The sequence below is a fragment of the Chiloscyllium plagiosum genome, chromosome 30, assembly GCF_004010195.1.
Source record: "Chiloscyllium plagiosum isolate BGI_BamShark_2017 chromosome 30, ASM401019v2, whole genome shotgun sequence".
Lineage (NCBI taxonomy): Eukaryota > Metazoa > Chordata > Chondrichthyes > Orectolobiformes > Hemiscylliidae > Chiloscyllium > Chiloscyllium plagiosum.
Window position 1 is genome coordinate 8,004,556 of NC_057739.1, and position 19,575 is coordinate 8,024,130.

Consider the following 19,575-nt stretch of genomic DNA (forward strand, 5'->3'; position numbering starts at 1 on the left):
ACACGGGGAGAACGTGCAAACTCCACACAGTCAGTCGCCTGAGGCGGGAATTGAACCCGGGTCTCTGGCGCTGTGAGGCAGCAGTGCTAACCACTGTGCCACCGTGCCGCCCACCGTGCCGCGGTAGTGTGGGGCTTAAAAAAAACATGAGATTTTTGATGTGAAGGGCAGTGCTTGTCACTAGCCACTCGGGTGTTAAAAAAAAATAAAAATAAAAAAAAAAAAAAAATAAAAACAGAGGTGTCAGACATACTGTTCACTCTGAGATCTGGCTCTGAGGGAGCTGGATCTGTGTCAATGAGTCTCCACATGGAAATAAAAGGTGACTTGGTGACAGAATACTGGCCTCTGAAGAGTTATTTCAGAGGTAACGAGAGAAAAACAAGCTCCTGAAGAAATTTGCTTGCAAAAGATGTCTTTGATTTGGGGAAGCATTTCTGGAATTATGCTATTATTTGGGAAGCTTGACTCATTTGATCCTTCTGTCAAATACTGGACCCAAAAGAAAAACAAAGAAAAAAAAAAAAAACAAGGGTGTCAGACAACTTGACACTCTGAGAGCTGGCTCTGAGAGAGCTGGATCAATGTTAAGGACATATCATGTGTAAATAAAGGGTGACTTGGTGCCAGGAGACCGGCCTCTGTGGAATTATTTTGCAAGGCACTTGTCAGGGAAAGAAAAAACATAAATTTCATAGTAGAAGAGAGTTAATGATCAATCTAACAGAGAATTTAGGAGAAATTGCTTCCCACAGAGAATGGTTGTAATGTAGAAGGAGGAGGAGGAAGATAGCATAGATCTTGAATGGAGCACAGAGTAGTGTTGAGAATTGGGAACTATATCTAGGTAGCCAATGTTCCTCAGTAGTATATGTTTCAGTAAACCTATTGGACTCTCAGTATAACTCAGCAGGGTGGCCATTATGGATACCGCAAGTATTTCATGATTTTGAGTTAGGGAAGACACTACATAGATGTCTGATGAAAGCCACACAGTTGAGAGAATTGAATATGGATGTCATTGAGTTGGGATGAGACGACTGAAACCTTTACGCCTTGCACCATTCACATGTCTTCGCTGACATGTGTATAATCTACAGGATACATTCTTGATGAAAGACTTTTGCCAAAGGCATTGATTTTCCTGCTCCGTGGATACTGCCTGACCTGCTGTGCTTTTCCAGCGCCACTCTAATCTTGAGCTACAGGATACGTTGAGCAACTTTCCAAGGGGAAGCCTTCAGCAAAAATTCCAACTGGACTAATCTTAAGCTCCAAAAAAGACAAGGGCAGAAGGTTTGTGGGAACAACATTATCATCTTCAGATTCTCCTCCACGTCAAATGCCACCCTGACTCGGAAGCAATTGCTATTCCTTCATTGTCACTGAATCAAGAACCTGGAACCTCCTCCCTACAGCACTATGGGTATACACCCACCACATGCAGCATTTCAAGTTGCTGTTCACCGCCACCTATTGTCAATGACTTAGAAGGAGTGAGCCTTGGTTCAGAGAGTAACCTGTATCCAGGGAACTGAGGTCTGTTAGAGGTCAGACCCTTGAGGTTAAATGTTATAAGGGGCAGGGTAGTAAATAACTTGTCTTCACATAATTCTGAAACTCCCCGATGTAGGAAGAAGGAAATCAATAAGTCCAACTAAACGGCACAAAGATGAAATTGCGGAGAAGGAAGTTCCAGTTTTGTGGTTTCATATTATGTAAGCGTTATACTTGGATTTAATTTTAGTGAGGCTGTGGGTTAATGACAAAAGGAGAAACAGATTCATTTGTGTAACAAAGTCCCAAACCTTTGAATAACCAAAGACAGGATTTTAGAGAGGGGAAAATTTTGATGATTTGATCAATTTTTGAAAGTTTCACTCACGATAGGTTTTGTTTTTATAATATGGAGGAGCCAGTGTTGGACTGGGGTGGACAAAGTTAAAAATCGCACAACGCCAGGTTATAGTCCAACAGGTTTATTTGGAATCACTAGCTTTCGGAGCGCCACTCCTTCATCAGGTGGTTGTGGAGTATAAGATCGTAAGACACAGAATTATAATCTTCTACTCCATCGGTGTGGACTTGACGGGCCAAATGGCCTGTTTCCACACAGTAGGGATTCAAATAAACCTATTGGATGATAACTTGGTGTTGTGTGACTTTTAACTTTGCTTTTATAATTCTTTTAATGCAGGCTGGTTAAGCTCTCCGAGTTGAGCAACTGTCGTCAGGCGTATCTATAGGAAAACTTTTTGATAAGCAAAGGTTTCAAGCTTGGAACAGTTTGTGCCTGGGTTTGACAATGGCCTTTTGTTTTCTTCAAGGTCCTTGTTCCAACTGAGGCTCTCCTAAATGAGCACGAGCTAATGACCATTCCTGACTTGAAACTTACCCCAGCCTTTAGTCTTGCCTTCATTTTGCTAAGCAAGGATCATGTATTTTTATTAACTCTGATATGGTCACACTATGTGTTCATAAAATGTATTAAAAAGAGGAACAACTTACTTTTACAATTTACCTAAACAAACTGGTTCCTAAAGTGCCAGGTGAATTCTAGTTTGATTACTGTACAGGCAGAGACAAACATGTCTGAGCATTTTTCCAAAAATGTACTTAAAATGTAATTAACTGTCTCAGGTACTGACTGACAATCCTCACAATTCCAATGGAAAAGGTTTAAAATGACAATGGCTGCCAAGAGTTCCTAGCCCCTTTATGGTGTAATTTCAAATAAAGACATTCAGGGGCGGCAGGGTGGCTCAGTGGTTAGCACTGCTGCCTCACAGCATCAGGGACATTGTTTCATTCCAGCCTCAGGTGTCTGTCTGTGTGGGGTTTGCACATTTTCCCCGTGTCTGTGTAGGTTTCCTCCGGGTGCTCTGGTTTCCTCCCAGAGTCCAAAGATGTGCAGGTTATGCTAAATTGCCCATAGCAGGGGGTGTGTAGGTTAGGTGAATTAGTCAGGGGAAATGTAGAATAATGGGGTAGGGGAATGGGTCTGGGTGGGTAACTCTTCGGAAAGTTGGTGTGGACTTGATGGGATAAATAGCCCACACAATAGGGATTCTAATTAAAAGCCTTCTCGCAGTTGGGATATTGATAGGATATCAAATATTCCCCCATTGTGTGTCAATCACATTTGTGTTCAATCCCTTCAGTGGATAATGGGACACATCAATATGATCATCACATGATTGAAACTGGCCTGTGATAAGAAATGTATCAGTTCTGAAGGGCATCTCAGCAAGTCGCTATGATACCGAACAACATAGAGGGAATCCATCTCTCATCCAACATAAGGGAGAATTCTGGGACCTGTTTGATACCAGCCAGAGTATACTTTGCACCACAGAGGCTCAATCAACTTTAACTACAAAGTCAGAAGTTCATGGTTGTTTGGGGTGAATTAATGTGAATCCATCACTTCGATCTTCATTCTTCTTCAGAGCAGAGATTCCTTCAGGTGTTCAATGTTTAGACTACAAATGTGAGGTATGATTAGAGGTGACCTTTGTTCTTAAACCTTTTCACAATTTAACTGGACATTGCCTCTTTATAGACTATCTGTTCTTGTGTATGGAGGGAGCGAGTGTTGCCCGGGTTTACACAAGCAGATGGTATACAGACCTGTGGTGGCTCCTAATCTCTTATATGACTCTACACAGATGCCATGCTAGATTGCCTATAGTGTCCAGGGATATGCAGGTTAGGTGAGTTAGCCATGGGAAATGCAGGGTTACAGGGATATGGGCATGTTTGTGTGGGATGCTCTTCAGAGGGTCGGTATGGACCAAATGGCCTGTTTCCACGCTGTAGGGATTCTCTGATGTCGTCACCTCCAGCAACAAGTTGGGAGTCTAGACCCTAAGGATTATATTTCCACACCATCTTCACTGCTGCCTTTTGTTCAGTATATTTTATCAGGTGTGTACTACGAGCACTGTCTATGCAAGGTCCTGCCAATCTGCTGGAAAGACAGATGCACCAACACCAATGTCCTTGACCAGGCCAACATCCCCAGCAATGAGGCTCTGACCCCTCTGGATCAGCTGTGATGGGCTGGGCACGTTGCCCGCATTACTGACATGGGACTCTCCAAACAGGTGTTCTATCCCAGCTCCGTAACGGCAGGTGAGCTTTAGGTGGGCAGAGGAAGTGATTCAGGGATGCCCTCAGGACCTCACTGGGGAAGTGCAGCATTCCCACAGACACCTGGGAATCACTGGCTCAAGACCGTCCCAAAGTGGAGGAACTGCATTTGGGCTGGCATTGAGCACCTTGAGACTTGCCATCAGGATAAAGGAGAAGTCAGGGGAAAACAACATAAGGAGTGTGCTGCCATAGCAACACCCCACCATCCCTTCCCATGACCACTTTCTGCTCCAAGTGGAACAGAGCCTGTGGCAGCCCCATCAGTCTGTGCAACCACCTAAAGACTCACTCTGAGAGGGGAAGTGAGTCATCCTCGTCTGAAAGGGCTGTTGATGATGATGATGATGACATTTCAGGTACCGTGAAAAATAAGTGTTTATCATTCCATTTCTTATAACCCTACAAGATACCTGTTTGCGTCTCGTCTTTACAGTCAAGGGATTAACATACTCCAGTAAAGTACATCCTGTTGTGGTCAGCCAAGAGTTGAGAAAAGGAATGGGGGGTGGAATTATCCCACAGCTCTTCCTGTTTGATTAACTGTAGCCTGTAGTATCTCTACATGGATTATGAAGTGCTTTCTTTCTCCCCGTATCTTGCCAAAAGTTATGACGATGCAACAAATGTTTTAATTAACTTAAGCCCTGTGTGAATAGTCACTGATGTGTCAGTGTGAAATTCACACGTTGTTGGTAAGTGTGTGGACTGCAGGAGATATTGCTAAGAGAATGCAGCATTGTCTGTACAGGGAGAGATTCTCTTTACAAAGGAGTGTGGCCCTTGGAGTCTGGGTCTGAGTAAACACATTGTCAGGATAGATGTGCCAAAGAGCTTAAGGACTATGGAGGTAAAGTGCCACCAGGTGGCACTCAAACCCAGCCAACATGGCCTGTAATTTCAAACTATACCACAGATGTCCTTGGAGGTGTTGAAGGTAGAGGGTAAAAGTTGGAAAGCAGAAGCCTTCTTTTGCACAATCTTAGAGATGAATTCAAGTGTCGAAAAAGGAAGGAGAAACTGGGGGATAACACAGTGGCTCAGTGGTTAGCTCTGCTGCCTCACAGCACCAGGGACCCAGGTTCAATTCCATCTTCAGGCAACTGTCTGTATGGAGTTTGCACATTCTCTCTGTGTGGCTTTCCAAAGATGTGTGCAGGTTATGTTTGGCCATGCTAGATTGCCTATAGTGTCCAGGGATATGCAGGTTAGGTGAGTTAGCCATGGGAAATGCAGGGTTACAGGGATATGGGCATGTTTGTGTGGGATGCTCTTCAGAGGGTCGGTATGGACCAAATGGCCTGTTTCCACGCTGTAGGGATTCTCTGATGTCGTCACCTCCAGCAACAAGTTGGGAGTCTAGACCCTAAGGATTATATTTCCACACCATCTCCACTGCTGCCTTTTGTTCAGTATATTTTATCAGGTGCGTAATAAAGTCTGCTTAATTCACAATAACTTGTTGTTCACACATCGCAGGTCAGGCCCCTGCCATTAAATGAAGAATTAGGAGCTAATTGCAGACTATCTTGGACAAGTGGAGAAAACTTCCTTTTGGCTTTAGCTGTCAACCACATTGTAAACAGAGTGGGCAATTTCCTGCAGTCAATATTTCTACTAAAATGTAAGTGTTCTTTTGGAGTGTGTTTATGAAGTTATTTGGAAAATGCAACATAAGGAATACATTGTTATTGGCACATCGTAACTTTGGTACACTTTCTCTCAGAGATAATGTGCAATAGATCAGGAACACAAGACAGCCTTCTAAGCGTGTGCAAAACATAATTGTGGATAACACAATACAATTCCAGTGCTTCCTTCCTCACTTTGGGAATTAAGTGTATAACAGGCTAAAACACCAGTGTCAGTGCTGGTGGTGTCATGGTGTGAGCATAGCTGACTTCCAAACAGTTAATCTGGACATAATTTCAAGGCATTGCAGTTCCCTTATTACTAGGGCTCCTGTGGAACAGTGGTAGTGTGCCTTCCTCTGAGCCAGACAGTCTGGGTTCAGGTCGCACCTGCTGCAGAGATGCGTCACAACTTGTCTAAACATGACTAAAGCTTAGCCTGAATGTAGGAAGCAAATTACTGCAGATGCTGGAATTCATACCGAAAACAACAAATGTTGGAAATCACATGAAAAAAATCTGATGAAAAATCATCTAGACTCAAAACGTTAACTTGCTCTCTCTGCACAGATGCCCGACCCTCTGTGATCTCCACCATTTTTTGTTTTCAGTGTAACTCAGGCTGATATTTCAGGCTTTGGGCAAGGATTTGAAACATGAGTCAAATGAGATAAGAAAATGGTGGACTGATAGTAGTGTGGATCTTGCAGCTGCCTCTGAGATGGAGGCTTTCTTGTAGGTTTCTTATGGTTATTATATATCAGAAGCATAAGATTTTTCAAATTTTGAATCATGTTTTAGAACTTCTTTAGTCCAAAATAAAACATAAAAAAGAATGCGAATACATTGAAAAGGTATTTGGATAAGTATGTGAATAGGAAAGGTTTGGAGGGATATGGGCCAAGTGCAGACAGACATTGGTTAGGCTATTTGGAACACTACACTCAATTCTGGTCTCCCTGCTATAGGAAAGATGTTGTGAAACATGAAAGGATGCAGAAAAGATTTGCAAGAATGTTGCCAGGGCTGGGAGGTTGAGCTGGAGCAAGAGACTGAAGAAGCTGGAATTATTTTTCACGGAGAATCGGAAGCTGAGGGCTGACCTTATAGGGGTTTATAGAATCATGAGGGGCATGGATAAGGGGAAGAGACAAGGTCTTTTTCCCAGGGTAGGGAAAATCCAAAACTACAGAGTATAGGTTTAAAGTCATAGGGCAAGATATAAAACGGGCATGCAACTTTTTCATGCAGAGGGTAATGTGTGCATGGAATGAGCTGCTAGAGGAAGTGGTGGAGGCTGGTACAATTACAACACTTGAAAGGCATCTGGATGAGTATATGATTAGGAAGGGTTTAGAGGAATATGGGCTGAATGCTGGCAAATGGGATTAGATTAATTCAGGATATCTGATTGGCATGGATGATTTTGACTGAAGGGTCTGTTTCCGTGCTGTACATCTCTATAATTTTAGGTGGAACTAGTATAGTTTGGGAACATGATCAGTGTGGACTAGTTGGAGTGAAGGGTCAGTTTCCATGCTGTATGACTCTATGACTTGGAGAGCTACATGCTGAATCAACCAAGCATTGGAAGAGGGGAAGATGGTAGCACAGTCAATGGACTGTTAATGTTCAGGGGATGTGGGTTCAAATCCCAACAGCTGCTGAAATGAATAAATCTGGAATTATAAAGCTGCCCCCAATTGTTGTAAAAATACACCTAGTTCTCCAATTTCCTTTATCACCATAATGTGACTCCACATTCACAGCATAATGGTTGGCTCTTATTTGCCCTCTAGACTGCTTACTAAGTCACTCAGTTCAAGGACTGTTAGGGATGGTGAACATATACTGGCCTTGTCACATCCCACTCCAAGAATTCTTTAAAATGTTTCACTTAATAAGTAAGAAAAAGTTTGCTTGTTTACAAACAGAGCACTTTAGCCAAATGACCTGCTGCAAGGTCTAAACATAAGACAATACTGATCCAGTCACCAAACGTTTCTGAGGGAAGGCAATGGCCTACCAAGCATTGGACATGCTTCCTGAACTGATCATGAATCATTGGAGCAGGAATGAGCCAAAATGGCTAGCTATAAAGGGCACAATTTTGGGGGTAGGGGGATGACGGTTCCCTAGCAGGGGGATGGTGATTATATACAGTTAACACCACATAGACCCCATGCACCACTTTCCAAACACTTGCCACAAGATCGATGACCTAAACAGAATCCAAACAAGGCATAAAATGTCCTACAGTGCCTCAAGGCATTGGTGTGTTTCTTTGCATTTAACTCATCATTTATTAATGGTGTTGTACACTTCTTTCAGAATCTCTTCAGTGCCTCCTTAGAACCTTTGCCATTTTGGGACACCATGTTAATGTCTGGTCAGTCATATTCCTGATGAAGGGCTCTTGCCCGAAACGTCGATTCTCCACGGATGCTGCCTGACCAGCTGTGCTCTTCCAGCACCACACTCTCGACTCTGATCTCCAGCATCTGCAGTCCGCACTTTCTCCTTGTCAGTCACATTGTTACGTTTCATTAAGGTCATTAAAATTCAGCAAATCAGTGGCCGCTCTTCATTGTCTTCGAGCTTATATAGACAGGGGACAGCTGTGACACCACAGAGCTGTGAGACTGAGGAAGTCCATAAATTTTCTCTACAAAGAGAGGCTATGCATCTTGGTTTCTGTGTCATCAGCTGGCTTGAATTCTAATTATGCACAATTCCTGCCATGAGTTTGCTTCCTGTTAGAGTGCTGCTGATTTCAAAGTCAAAGAGTTGTCAGTGGGCATTGTTTTATTTTCTGATCAGTGTGAACATCTACTATCCCTGAAAGTCATGTGCCTTTCATGAGTCCTGATTTACCAGAAAAATACAGCCGACAATGGAAGCTTGAGTAGAAAACAGCACTGGAGTGTAACATGTCAAAGTGGCAGCAGGGAGTCAGCATAAGTCAGAGACAGAGAGCCTGAGGGAACTGTGCTGGAGGCAATCATGTAATAGTGGTATATTTGAAAGTGTTCAGTATCAGCATCAGAAGAAATGTGAAAGTCAGCGATCAAGGTGAAAACAAAACATGGTTTCAACACAAAGGATTGGTGAACTCGGACAGGTTTAAGAACTATACAAATCTGCATATAAATACTTTGACTTTACAGTGGTTCCCCCCCCCCATACCCGTTATGTTCCAGGGCCTACTGCAGAAACCTGAAACCACGAATAGATGTGAACCCCTTCATTTAAGTGGGCAATGTAGCTTCCCGGCAGCCCCCTGGTCCCGGCTGCTGGGACGTTCTCTGTAATATGTTCCGGCTGTGGTAAACCACAGGTAAGTGAAACCGTGGAAAATGATTCGGCAGATATGGGAGTCACCCTGTATGTCTCTTAATTCTAAATGATATAATGACAGTAAGCATGGTGGGTCACTACAGTCTACTGTGGGGACTCCAGAAGCCCATCATCTCTTGGAAAACGACATGTATGGGAAACGTAGTCAGTTGCAGCAAAGGGAGTTCTGGGTTTGGAGGTTGGGCTGGTGTCACTGTGGGCGTCTATCTACAGCATCTTGTTGGATGAGGTCACCTGACAGCTTAAGGCTGTGCAGGCAGTGAAGGGTTGGCAGCTACAGAATACAGAAAGGCCAGGAGCACATGACTCCTCTGACTCATGTTCAGTTCGAAACATTGGTCAAGAGAGAGGGTTTGCTTGGGGAACTCAATCAGAGCCAAATCCACAACATCATGTTTGGCTTAGAACCACAGGGTTTCAGGAGGAGCACTGAGAAAGAAAAGTTACAGACTGTTCCATAGGCAGTAAAGGAGACATATTGGTGGCTCAGTGGTTAGCACTGCTGCCTCAGAGCACCAGGGACCCGCGTTCGATCCCACCCTCGGACGACTGTCTGTGTGGAGTTCGGCACGTTCTCCCAGTATCTGTGTGGGTTTCCTCCCACAGTCTGAAGATATGCAGGTTAGGTGGATAGGCCATGCTATAGTGTTCAGCGACCTGTCAGTTAGGCATGGGGAATGCAGACATCAAATAGGTGGGATGCCTTTTAGAGGGCTGGTAGGACTTGATGGGCCAAATGGCCTGCTTCTACAATTTGAGCTTCTATGATTCTCTGAGTACCATTGTCCACCTGAGTTAATGTTTCAGATCAGTGACCTTCCAGTAGGAAACTGGGGGAATGTATCTACGAAATAATTTTTCAGCAACTGTAAGGATTGAGGGAGAATGTGGAATTAGGGAAGTAAGGAAAAGGGAAGGCCTGTAAAATGGAATGTAAATGTTAAAATATTTAATGATTCAGACCCAAAGGAAGTGTTTGCGGGATAAATAAAGAAATAAAAGATATATTTATTTCATCCAGTTGTCCCCAGAATTACAGATACCAATCTTCAGCCAATTTGATTCACTCCACATAATATCAAGACATGGTTGGAGACACTGGATGTTGCAAAGGCTATGGACCCTGACAGTGTTCCAGCAATAGTACTGAAGACTCGTGCTCCAGAACTTGCTGCTCCCCTAGCCAAGCTATTCCAGTACAGTCGTAACACTGGCATCTACCTGACAATGTAGAAAATTGCCCAGGTATGCCCTGTACAAGAAAAGCAGGACAAATCTAACTCAGCCAGTTACCACCCTATTGGTCTACTCTCGAGCATCGTAAAGTGATAGAAGGTATCATCAACAGTGCTGTCAAGCAGCACCTGCTCAGCAATAACCTGTTCAATGACGCCTAGTTTGGGTTCCACCAGGGTCACTCAGCTCCTGACCTCATTATAGCCTTGATTTAAACCTGGACACATGAGCTGAATTACAGAGTGAAGGTAGGAGTGACTGCTCTTGACATCAAGGTTACATTTGACCGAGTGTGGCATCAAGGAGCCCTAGCAAAATTGAAATCAATGGATATCGGGAGGTTGGGGGGATGGTGGGGGTGCAAATTTTCCAGTGGTTGGAGTCAGACCTGACACATAGGAAGATGGTTGTGGTTTTTGGAAGTCAGTCATCTCAGCTCTAAGACATCTCTGCAGGAATTCCTCAGCATGGTGTCCAAGGCTCAACCATCTTCAGCTGCTTCATCTATGACCTTCCCTCCATTGTAAGGTCAGAAGTAAGGAAGTTTGCCAATAATTGCACAAAGTTCTGCACCATTCACGGCTTCTCAGATACTGAAGCAGTCCGCGATCAAAGGCAACAAGATTTGGACAATGTTCGAGCTTGGGCTGACAAGCAGCAAGTAACATTAATGCCATACAAATGCCAGACTATGACCATTATGGTTGAGAGACAATCTAACCACTGCTCCTTGGCATTCAACTGTGTTACCGTCACTGAATCCCCCACTATCAACATCCTGGGGGTTAGCATTGACCAGAAACTCAACCGGACTCATCACATAAACACAGTGGCTACAAGAACAGATCAGAAGCTAAGAATACTGTGGTGAGTAATTCACTTTCTGACTCCCCAAAGCCTGTCCACCATCTACAAGGCACAAGTCAGGAGTGTGATAGAATACTCTTCATTTGTCTGGATGAGTGCAGCCCCAACAACACTCAAGAAGCTTGACACCATCCGGGATAAAGCAGCTCGCTTGATTGGCATGACATCCATAAGCATCCATTCCCTCAACCATCGATGCTCAGTAGCAGCAGCGTATACTATCTACAGTGTGTACTATGCACTGCAGAAATTCACCAAAGATCCTCAGACAGCACCTTCCAAACTCACGGTTACTTCCATCTACAAGGACAAGGGCAGCAGATGTATGGGAACGCCACCACCTTCAAGTTCCCCTCCAAGCCACTCACCATCCTGACTTGGAAATAAATTACTGTTGCTTCATTGTCGCTGGGTCAAAATCCTGGAATTCCCTCCCTAATGATATTGTGGATCAACCCACAGCAGGTGGTTCAAGGAAGGAGCTCACCAGCACTTCCTCAAAGGCAACTAGGGACGGGCAATAAATGCTGACCCAGCCAATGAAGCCCACATTCTACAAAATGAATGAAAAGGGAAGTGTAAATAGTAGAATGATGAACTGGTACTGACTCAAAATAAACGCTGCAAGTAACTCTGTAATCGATAAAGGAAAATCAAAACAAAATGGGCAGTGACCACTTTCAGAAATGATCAAACTCTGTGTTGAGTCTAAAATGCTATGTCCAAATGAAGTCAGTTCCTCAAGATTACTTTGAGTTCCGTAGAATACTACAGGAGGCTGATTGTGTATGGGTCAGCATGAAATGAGGTGGAGAATTAAAATGAAAGGTGACTGGATGTTCTGGGTTATTGTTGAGGTGCTCCATAGTAAGCAACTCTGGCAGGACAGTGTGACTGCCAAAGATCAAGATCTTGGTGTCGATGTCATATTGAGTAAGGAGCATTTGACAGCACTAAAGAGAGAGAATGTCCTGACCAGTCAAGGACAGAATCTATTTGGTTCCAGCCAAGAGTTACCATTTCACTACTGGGAAAGATATAGCAGAATATACCTTAAAGGAAAATTGTAGAGAGATGCAAGAGCTGTAGATTAATGATCCTGGAAGACTTTATTTAGCCTGTTCCTGATGAAGGCCTTCTGCCCGAAACGTTGACTCTCCTACTCCTCAGATGCTGCCTGACTGGCTGTGCTTTTCCAGCACCACACTTTTTGACTCTGATCTCCAGCATCTGCAGTCCTGACTTTCTCCTGATATAGACTAGGACTACCAAAGCATAAAGCCAAATACAAAATAGAATTTCTGAAGCATACTCAGAAGAATTCTTGATCGTTACATTTCTGGCTGAGTTAAGAAAGAGGCATCACTAGAGCTGGTTTCGGGGTATGAAGTGTGTTGCCTGTCAGTCTGGGGATGTTTAGGGAGAAAGTGAGGTCTGCAGATGCTGGAGATCAGAGCTGAACATGTGTTGCTGGAAAAGCGCAGCAGGTCAGGCAGCATCCGAGGAGCAGGAGAATCGACGTTTCGGGCAAAAGAGGAGTTAGTTCAGATACAGTCAAAGAACATTTCCAAGAGCAGGGAAAGGTAGGACAGTCAAAGCCAGAGTATTCAAATGTTCCACTATTGTCTGACTCGTGCATTTGTTTAGTTTTAACCAGGCCTTGAGTGAGGCAAGGAAGGAAATAGTAGGCATGCTGACAATAATGTTCAATTCTACTCTGGCCCCAGGAGAGATCTCAGTCAACAGCCAATGTGATACCGTTATTCAAGAAGGGAGCAAAGGGGAAGCTACAGGCCAGTCAACCTCGATGTTGGAGGAAACTTATTGGAAGTAATTCTGAAGGAATTTGCCTTCCTTATTACCTGCTAAACCTGGATAATAACTTTTCACGCACCAGGATTCCCAAATCCTGCTGTTCTCTAGCGTTCTGCAATTGTTCACCATTTAAATAGTAATTTATTCTTCCTTCCTAAACTCACATTTTCCAATATTATATTCTATCTGCCAAGTTTTCACTTGTTCACTATAACCTGTATATATCCCTCTGCAGACTCTTTGTGTCATCCTCACATTCCCAATTATTCTTGGGTCATCCGCAAACTCGGCAAAAGTATATTCGCTTCCCTCATCCAAGTGATTGATATAGAAAATAATTGTGGCTCTTGCACTGATTTCTGTGACACTTCACTGGTTCCTGTTTGCTAATCTGAAAATGTCTCCTTTCTTCCAACTCTGTCTTCTATTAGTTAGTCAATCCTCTATCCATGTCAACTCCCAACACATGGACTCTAACTGGTTAGCATTGTTTGCAGTAACTTATTGAACTCCTTTTGGAAATCTAAATATATTACACCTATAGATTCTCCTTTATTTATCCCTCTTGTTAACTCCTCAAAGAACTTTATTAAATTTGTCAGGCATGATTTCTCTTCATGAAGTGTTGACTCTGCTTGATTGTATTATGTATTTCTAATTGTTACCAGCTTTTTATCTTCCTCCTTTTTCAATAAAGTTCGTATGTTGGCAATTTTCCAATCCTCTGGCACTTTTCCAGAATATAAGGATTCTTGGGAGATTATGACCAGTGCACCCACTGAATCACTTACCACGGAAGCTACTTTTAAAAAATATCCTAGGATGTATCCCATCAAACCCAGGGGACCTATTGGTCTTTAATGCCATTAGTTTCCCTCACACTTTTTCTCTAGTGATAGTTACTGTATTTATTGTAGCTTGAGTATTTTTGGAATGCCATTAGTGGCCTCCGCTGTGAAGAGTGATGCAAAGTATTTATTCAATCAAGGGACCTATACTTACTTTGAGCTCTCTCTTCCTTTTTATAGTTTAAAGAAGCTCTTACTATCTGTTTTTATGTTACTTGTAAGTTTGCCTTAACATTTATTTTCTCCTTTTTTAACGTTATCACTTGTTGGATTTTAAAACTTGCTCAATCTTCAGGTTTAACACTAATATTAGCAAAATTGTATTTTCTTTCCTTCAATTTGATGCTATCCTTAACTTTCTTGGTTAACCATGGTCAGTTTATCCCCTTCCTAAACATCTTCGCTCCCACTGGGATATATGGTTTTTCTGAGTGATTCGTTATTGTCTTAGATGTCTGTCTTTGTTCCTGAACTGTCTTCGCTCCTAAATGCCTTTTCCAGTTCACCCCAGCCAATTTTGCTCTCGTCCCAATGTAATTATCGATATTTAAGTTTAGCATAATTGATTCTGACCCAAATTGCTCACTTTCCAACTGAAGGATAATTGCAACATGTTACGTGTACTGCCCCCAGGACTGTTACTCCGACATCATTTATTAGAATTGTAGAATCCCTACAGTCTGAAAGTAGGCCATTCAGCCCATTGAGTTCACACCGACCCTCTGAACAGCCTCCCCAGCCATGCTGAAATAATTTGTACTGCTCACGGATGTGTAGGCTAGGTGGGTTAGCCATTGTAAGTGTAGGGTTATGGGATACAGTAGGGGGCTAGATCTGGGTGGGCTGCTCTTTGGAGGGTCAGTATGGTCCAAAAGGCTTCCTTTTGCACTGTAGGGATTCTATGATTCATGACTATATGAAATTGCTGAATAATTAGTTCCCAGGTTTGGTCTCCTTATAACCTGCTTGGTTGCTTTAACATCATACCCATAAACCTCAATTTGCACCTTTAATTAATTTATTTTCTTCTGAATATTGTGTGCATTTAAATAGAGCCATTAATTTTGTCTTTTAACCATTTCTTCCCCTTTGGCTCTGCCTACAGTTTTTCTTTTTACTTGTACACTCGTCCTTTGTTGCCCCACTCTGGCTATGATTATAAAAATAATTAACCTGCAGTGTCACCATACCTCTTGCTTTGAAGGCCTACACTCTCCTTTCTGAACCTTCCCTCCTCGATTTGTTTAAAGCCCTCTCTACAGTATTAGTGATTTGATTCACCAAGACACTGGTTCCAGCATGGTGCGATTGAAGCCCGCTCCAGCAGATCAGCTCCCTTCTCTCCCAGTGGTGGTGTCAGTCTCCCACACACTTTAACCCATTCCATCTGCACCAATCTTTAAGCCACACATTTAACTTGTTGACTGTATTTACCCTTCAACAGTTTGTCTTTATTACACGCAGTAATCCTGAGATAGCCATAGGTTCATTGAATCATACAATCCCTACGCTGTGGGAACAGGCCATTTGGCCAAACAAGTCCACACTGACCCTCTGAAGAGTAACCCACCCAGACCCATTCCCCTACCCTATTACTCTACATTTCCCCTGATTAATGCAATTAGCCTCTTGGACGTTCTGTGGTTTTGTTCAGATCCTAATTGTTCAAAGTCTTTCAGCACAACCTCGCTTCTTGTCCTTGCAATATTGTTAGTACCAACCTCCCCTCCCGATCCAAGTTCACTCCCAGCTCCCGGGAGGAGGGAGATGAGGCATAAACTGAAACTAGTGGTTATGCAACAAGGCCTATTTCTAAAGTGAGGCATCTTTATGCACTGCTTTTGCTTGAGGATTCTTTGAGTTGATAAGACCATAAGGAATAGGAGCAGGAACAGGCCATTTGGCCCATCGAGTCTGCTCCCCCCTTCAATAAGATCATGGCTGATCTTTTCATGGACTCAGCTCACCATAACCCTTAATCCTCTTAGTGTTCAAAATATATCTATCTTTGCCTTAAAAGCATTCAACAAGGCAGCCTCAACTGCTTCACAGGGCGGGAATTCCATCGGTTCCCAACCCTTTGGGTGAAGAAGTTCCTCCTCAACTCAGTCCTAAATCTGCTGCCCCTTATGTTGAGGCTCTGCCCCCTACTTTCACCCCTTCAGTAGACACCTGCCAGCATGGATTCCTGTCAGATTGAGAACACCCTCTCCTTTGTGATTGAAAACTATCACTTTGTTGTTGCTCTAACTCCTCCATTCTCCATTGCTGCCCTGGTGTTCTCACTGGAGAGGGTGTGAGAGAGAGACAGAGAGATACACCAGCTCCATAGCAATCACAAACTCCACGCAATGTCCTACACTCTCCGTTCAGAAACATTGCCTGAGATGTGTCCTGACATCTCCTTATGTAGCCTGATGTCAGATGGAGGCAGTAGTTATAATGCACGATGTAATTGTGCCTGACTGTGGACACCTCAAATACTGGGGTTTGTCTGTCCTTCTGAAGCCCAGTATCCTGTCATGGAAGGACTCACATCCCCCCACTCTCTGGCATTGCTCCTGACCTAGGTTGAGGGTTGTGGAACAGCAGGTGTGAAAACCACATTCAATGACACTGCCCTATAAGCAAAGGCATTTTTGTTTCCTGTTTTCATGTTCAATAAACATCTTGCACACTTTCCAAAATAGATGTTTTATTCCAGAACAGCAGGGTAATGAGCAGACACTCAGTATCAGCAACATTGGAAACATCAGCTACTAATCCAATGAGTTTATGCGCAGCTCTGTTAGGAAGATCTATACTGACAAGGTGCATGATTGGGTATGAGCAGTAGCTGGTAGTAAAAGGACCTGTCAGTTGCTCAGTAACTCTCCGAGGTCTTTCCTAAGCAGCTGTGTCTGAACCTGTGACTTTGTTACCAATTGCTACCCAAGAGTGAATAGGGTAGCAGCTGAGATGATGCCAACATCCATTCTCATCTCCTTATAACTTTTGGCCCAGAGACTGAAGTTGAGAGCACAATAACACCAATATCTACTGCAATTTGACCATTGCAATATGGACTGAGAATTGATGACAGGCACCAATCAGTTGGAAGGTCCTAGTGTTCCATCCTGTTTACTCAGCACTTTCTGCACACTGGGGAACCTCTTATTTTACTCTGATCTCTTGGAACAAACAAAAAGGGTTCAGAGCACAGGATAAAGAAAGAGAGAAAATGAATTGACCTACCACACTCACTGTTGGTCGGCGATACATGGGCATGACCAGTGGGTCAGACTGGGACCTGACTTCTTGTAACCTTTGATGGCATTTGAAGTTTCTCGTCAAGTGCGACGGAGATGTTGATCATGCCTGGCTATGACGTGAAGAAGCATCTTGCGACATTTCAGAGCGAGGAGGAAGTCAGTGTGTCGAAATCATACAGAACAGCAATGGGGGAAGGGGGAATTTATTTCTGACAAACTAAACCAGGGGTTGGGTGGGGAGAACGGAGAGGCAATAGTTTGTATGTAAATAGCCGATGGGGCACCTAGATAAAAATGTGTTATTGCATTGAATATACATTATTTTACAGTTAGAGGTCACACTGAAGGTCAAGATTGGACATGAATGAATGGGCACATATCTGGATTGCATCAATCTTCCTTAATACTAGCCCTGGTGAAGTCACCCAAAATGAGTATTGTACATGGTCTGAAACTGACAGCCAATGCAATAACACCTGCATTGCACTATCACCCAACTGCAATTTCCACTGCAGTGTGGAGCAGTGTGAGGTTTACACTGTTGTGAGTGAACATTCTCAGGCTTCATTCGAGATAGCTATTTATAAGACATGGTGAGAGGGGACTTTCTGCTGAATCTTACAGACTCAGATCCAATGACACTAGTGATATTCCCTGTAATTTCTCCTGACGCAGTGTTGACATCCGAAAGCTGTGCATGGGAGCAGTGTCCGGAATTGGAAATCCACGAACCTCCGAATAGGAAGCCTAGAGCGAACATTGGTCAATATAACATTCCGCCTTTCACACACATTCACCAGTTATTCCTAGAGTAAAGGTCTAATAATCCTCTTCTCAACAGCAACACCTTAAAAACAAAAGGAATAGCAGCTTGACTGGCCATTCGGTCCCTCAAGTCTGCTGTGACATTCAGTAAGATATGGCTGATCCAAGAGTGGCCCAATGTCCGTTTCCTACCTTCCTCTTATTGACCTTGACTCCTTTGTCCATCAAAAAGCTGTCTGTCTCAGTGTTGGTTTCTATATGTTTCAAATAACTAACCCTTCGTTTTGTTGAGCTGTGTATGTTTCCTTATGTTGTTATGAGCCAGCCATGTCATGAAGTGGGGGGCAGTCATAGACATGTACAGCATGGCAATTGACCTTTCAGTCTAACACATCCATGCTGAACAGATATCCTACATTAATGATTAGATTAGATTCCATACAGCGTGGAAACAGGCCCTTCGGCCCAACAAGCCCATACTGACCCGCTGAAGCGCAACCCACCCAGACCCATTTCCCCTCTGACTAATATACCTAACACTATGGGCAATTTAGCATGGCCAATTCACCTAATCTAATCCCATTTGCCAGCATTTGTCCAGAGAGACTGAAATTTCTTCCAGCATTGCATCTATGAGTAAATTTATCATTGACCCGTCAGGCTGTCCATTGAGGTGAATGACTTGCAGTGACACCAATGGATTAGTGAAGCATAGATCCCAACACAATTAGTTGGAAGGTGTTGCACAGTTTCAGTAGCTTTGGTCTCTTACCGTTATCCTGAACTATTCTAACACCAGGAGTGTGAGGCAACATTCAGCATTCCCAAAATTAAATAGGGGACTCTTGAATGAGAGGTACTTTGAAAATTCCTGACAAAGTCTCTTAATTTTCAAAAAAAATGCAGAAAAGTCTGGAGAAACTCAACAGGTCTGGCTACTCAGCAATGTCTTTTACCATGTTCAGTCCTCCCTTGAATGAAGCTTCCTGATTTTGATCAGTCATAAGCCTAGGTTCCCCATAAGTTGGAGGGGATGTTTGACCTCTTTGAGGACTTCCTTAAAGTCCTCCAGATGCCTCCTGTCACAACCAAATTCTGAGTGGAACAGTTGCATCAAGAGGCTGGTATCAAGTGTGAGAATGAAATGACCAATCTAGTAGGTTTCAAGACTTTAGCACTGGGTGTGCGAGTGTGGTGAGTGCTCAGTCACTTCATTTTTCTGTGAGCAGAAACCATTTGCACAGAAGGCAATGAATGAACCAGCTCCCAGGCTCCTGTGAAATGCAGTCTTTGGAAAGTGCACACAGTGTGACTCATCATCCAGTCACCCTGACACAGAGCCAAACAAAATAACAACAGAGAAACAGGAGTAGGCCATATCGCCCCTCAATGCCTGTTTTACATTCAGTGAGATCATGGCTGATGTGAAGGCTCCCACTGCTCAATGGAGCAATACTCTCACACAAAGAGACTCTGTTTTATTGCCCCAATAATAGATTATAAGCATCTGTGCATCATGTAAAGGCATTAAACCACGATGGTGAGGTACGTGCAATAACTATGCAAGATGCAGGAATTGTAGGATCTTACTGCACAGGAAGAGCTCATTTAGCTCCTTGTATGTGTGTCAGCGTTTTGAGAAAGCAATTCTAA

The 19,575-nt window shown here is 43.4% G+C and overlaps 1 protein-coding gene across 1 annotated transcript in view; it reads right to left on the reverse strand.

Moving 5' to 3' along the window:
• The window catches only part of fut7 (fucosyltransferase 7), a 41,689-nt gene extending 24,449 nt beyond the window's left edge, over positions 1-17,240 (reverse strand). Inside the window, exon 1 of the mRNA XM_043719909.1 lies at positions 17,141-17,240. The gene's annotated coding sequence lies outside the window, so the exon portion shown is untranslated. The remainder of the gene's footprint in view (positions 1-17,140) is intronic.
• Positions 17,241-19,575: the final 2,335 nt, after the last annotated feature.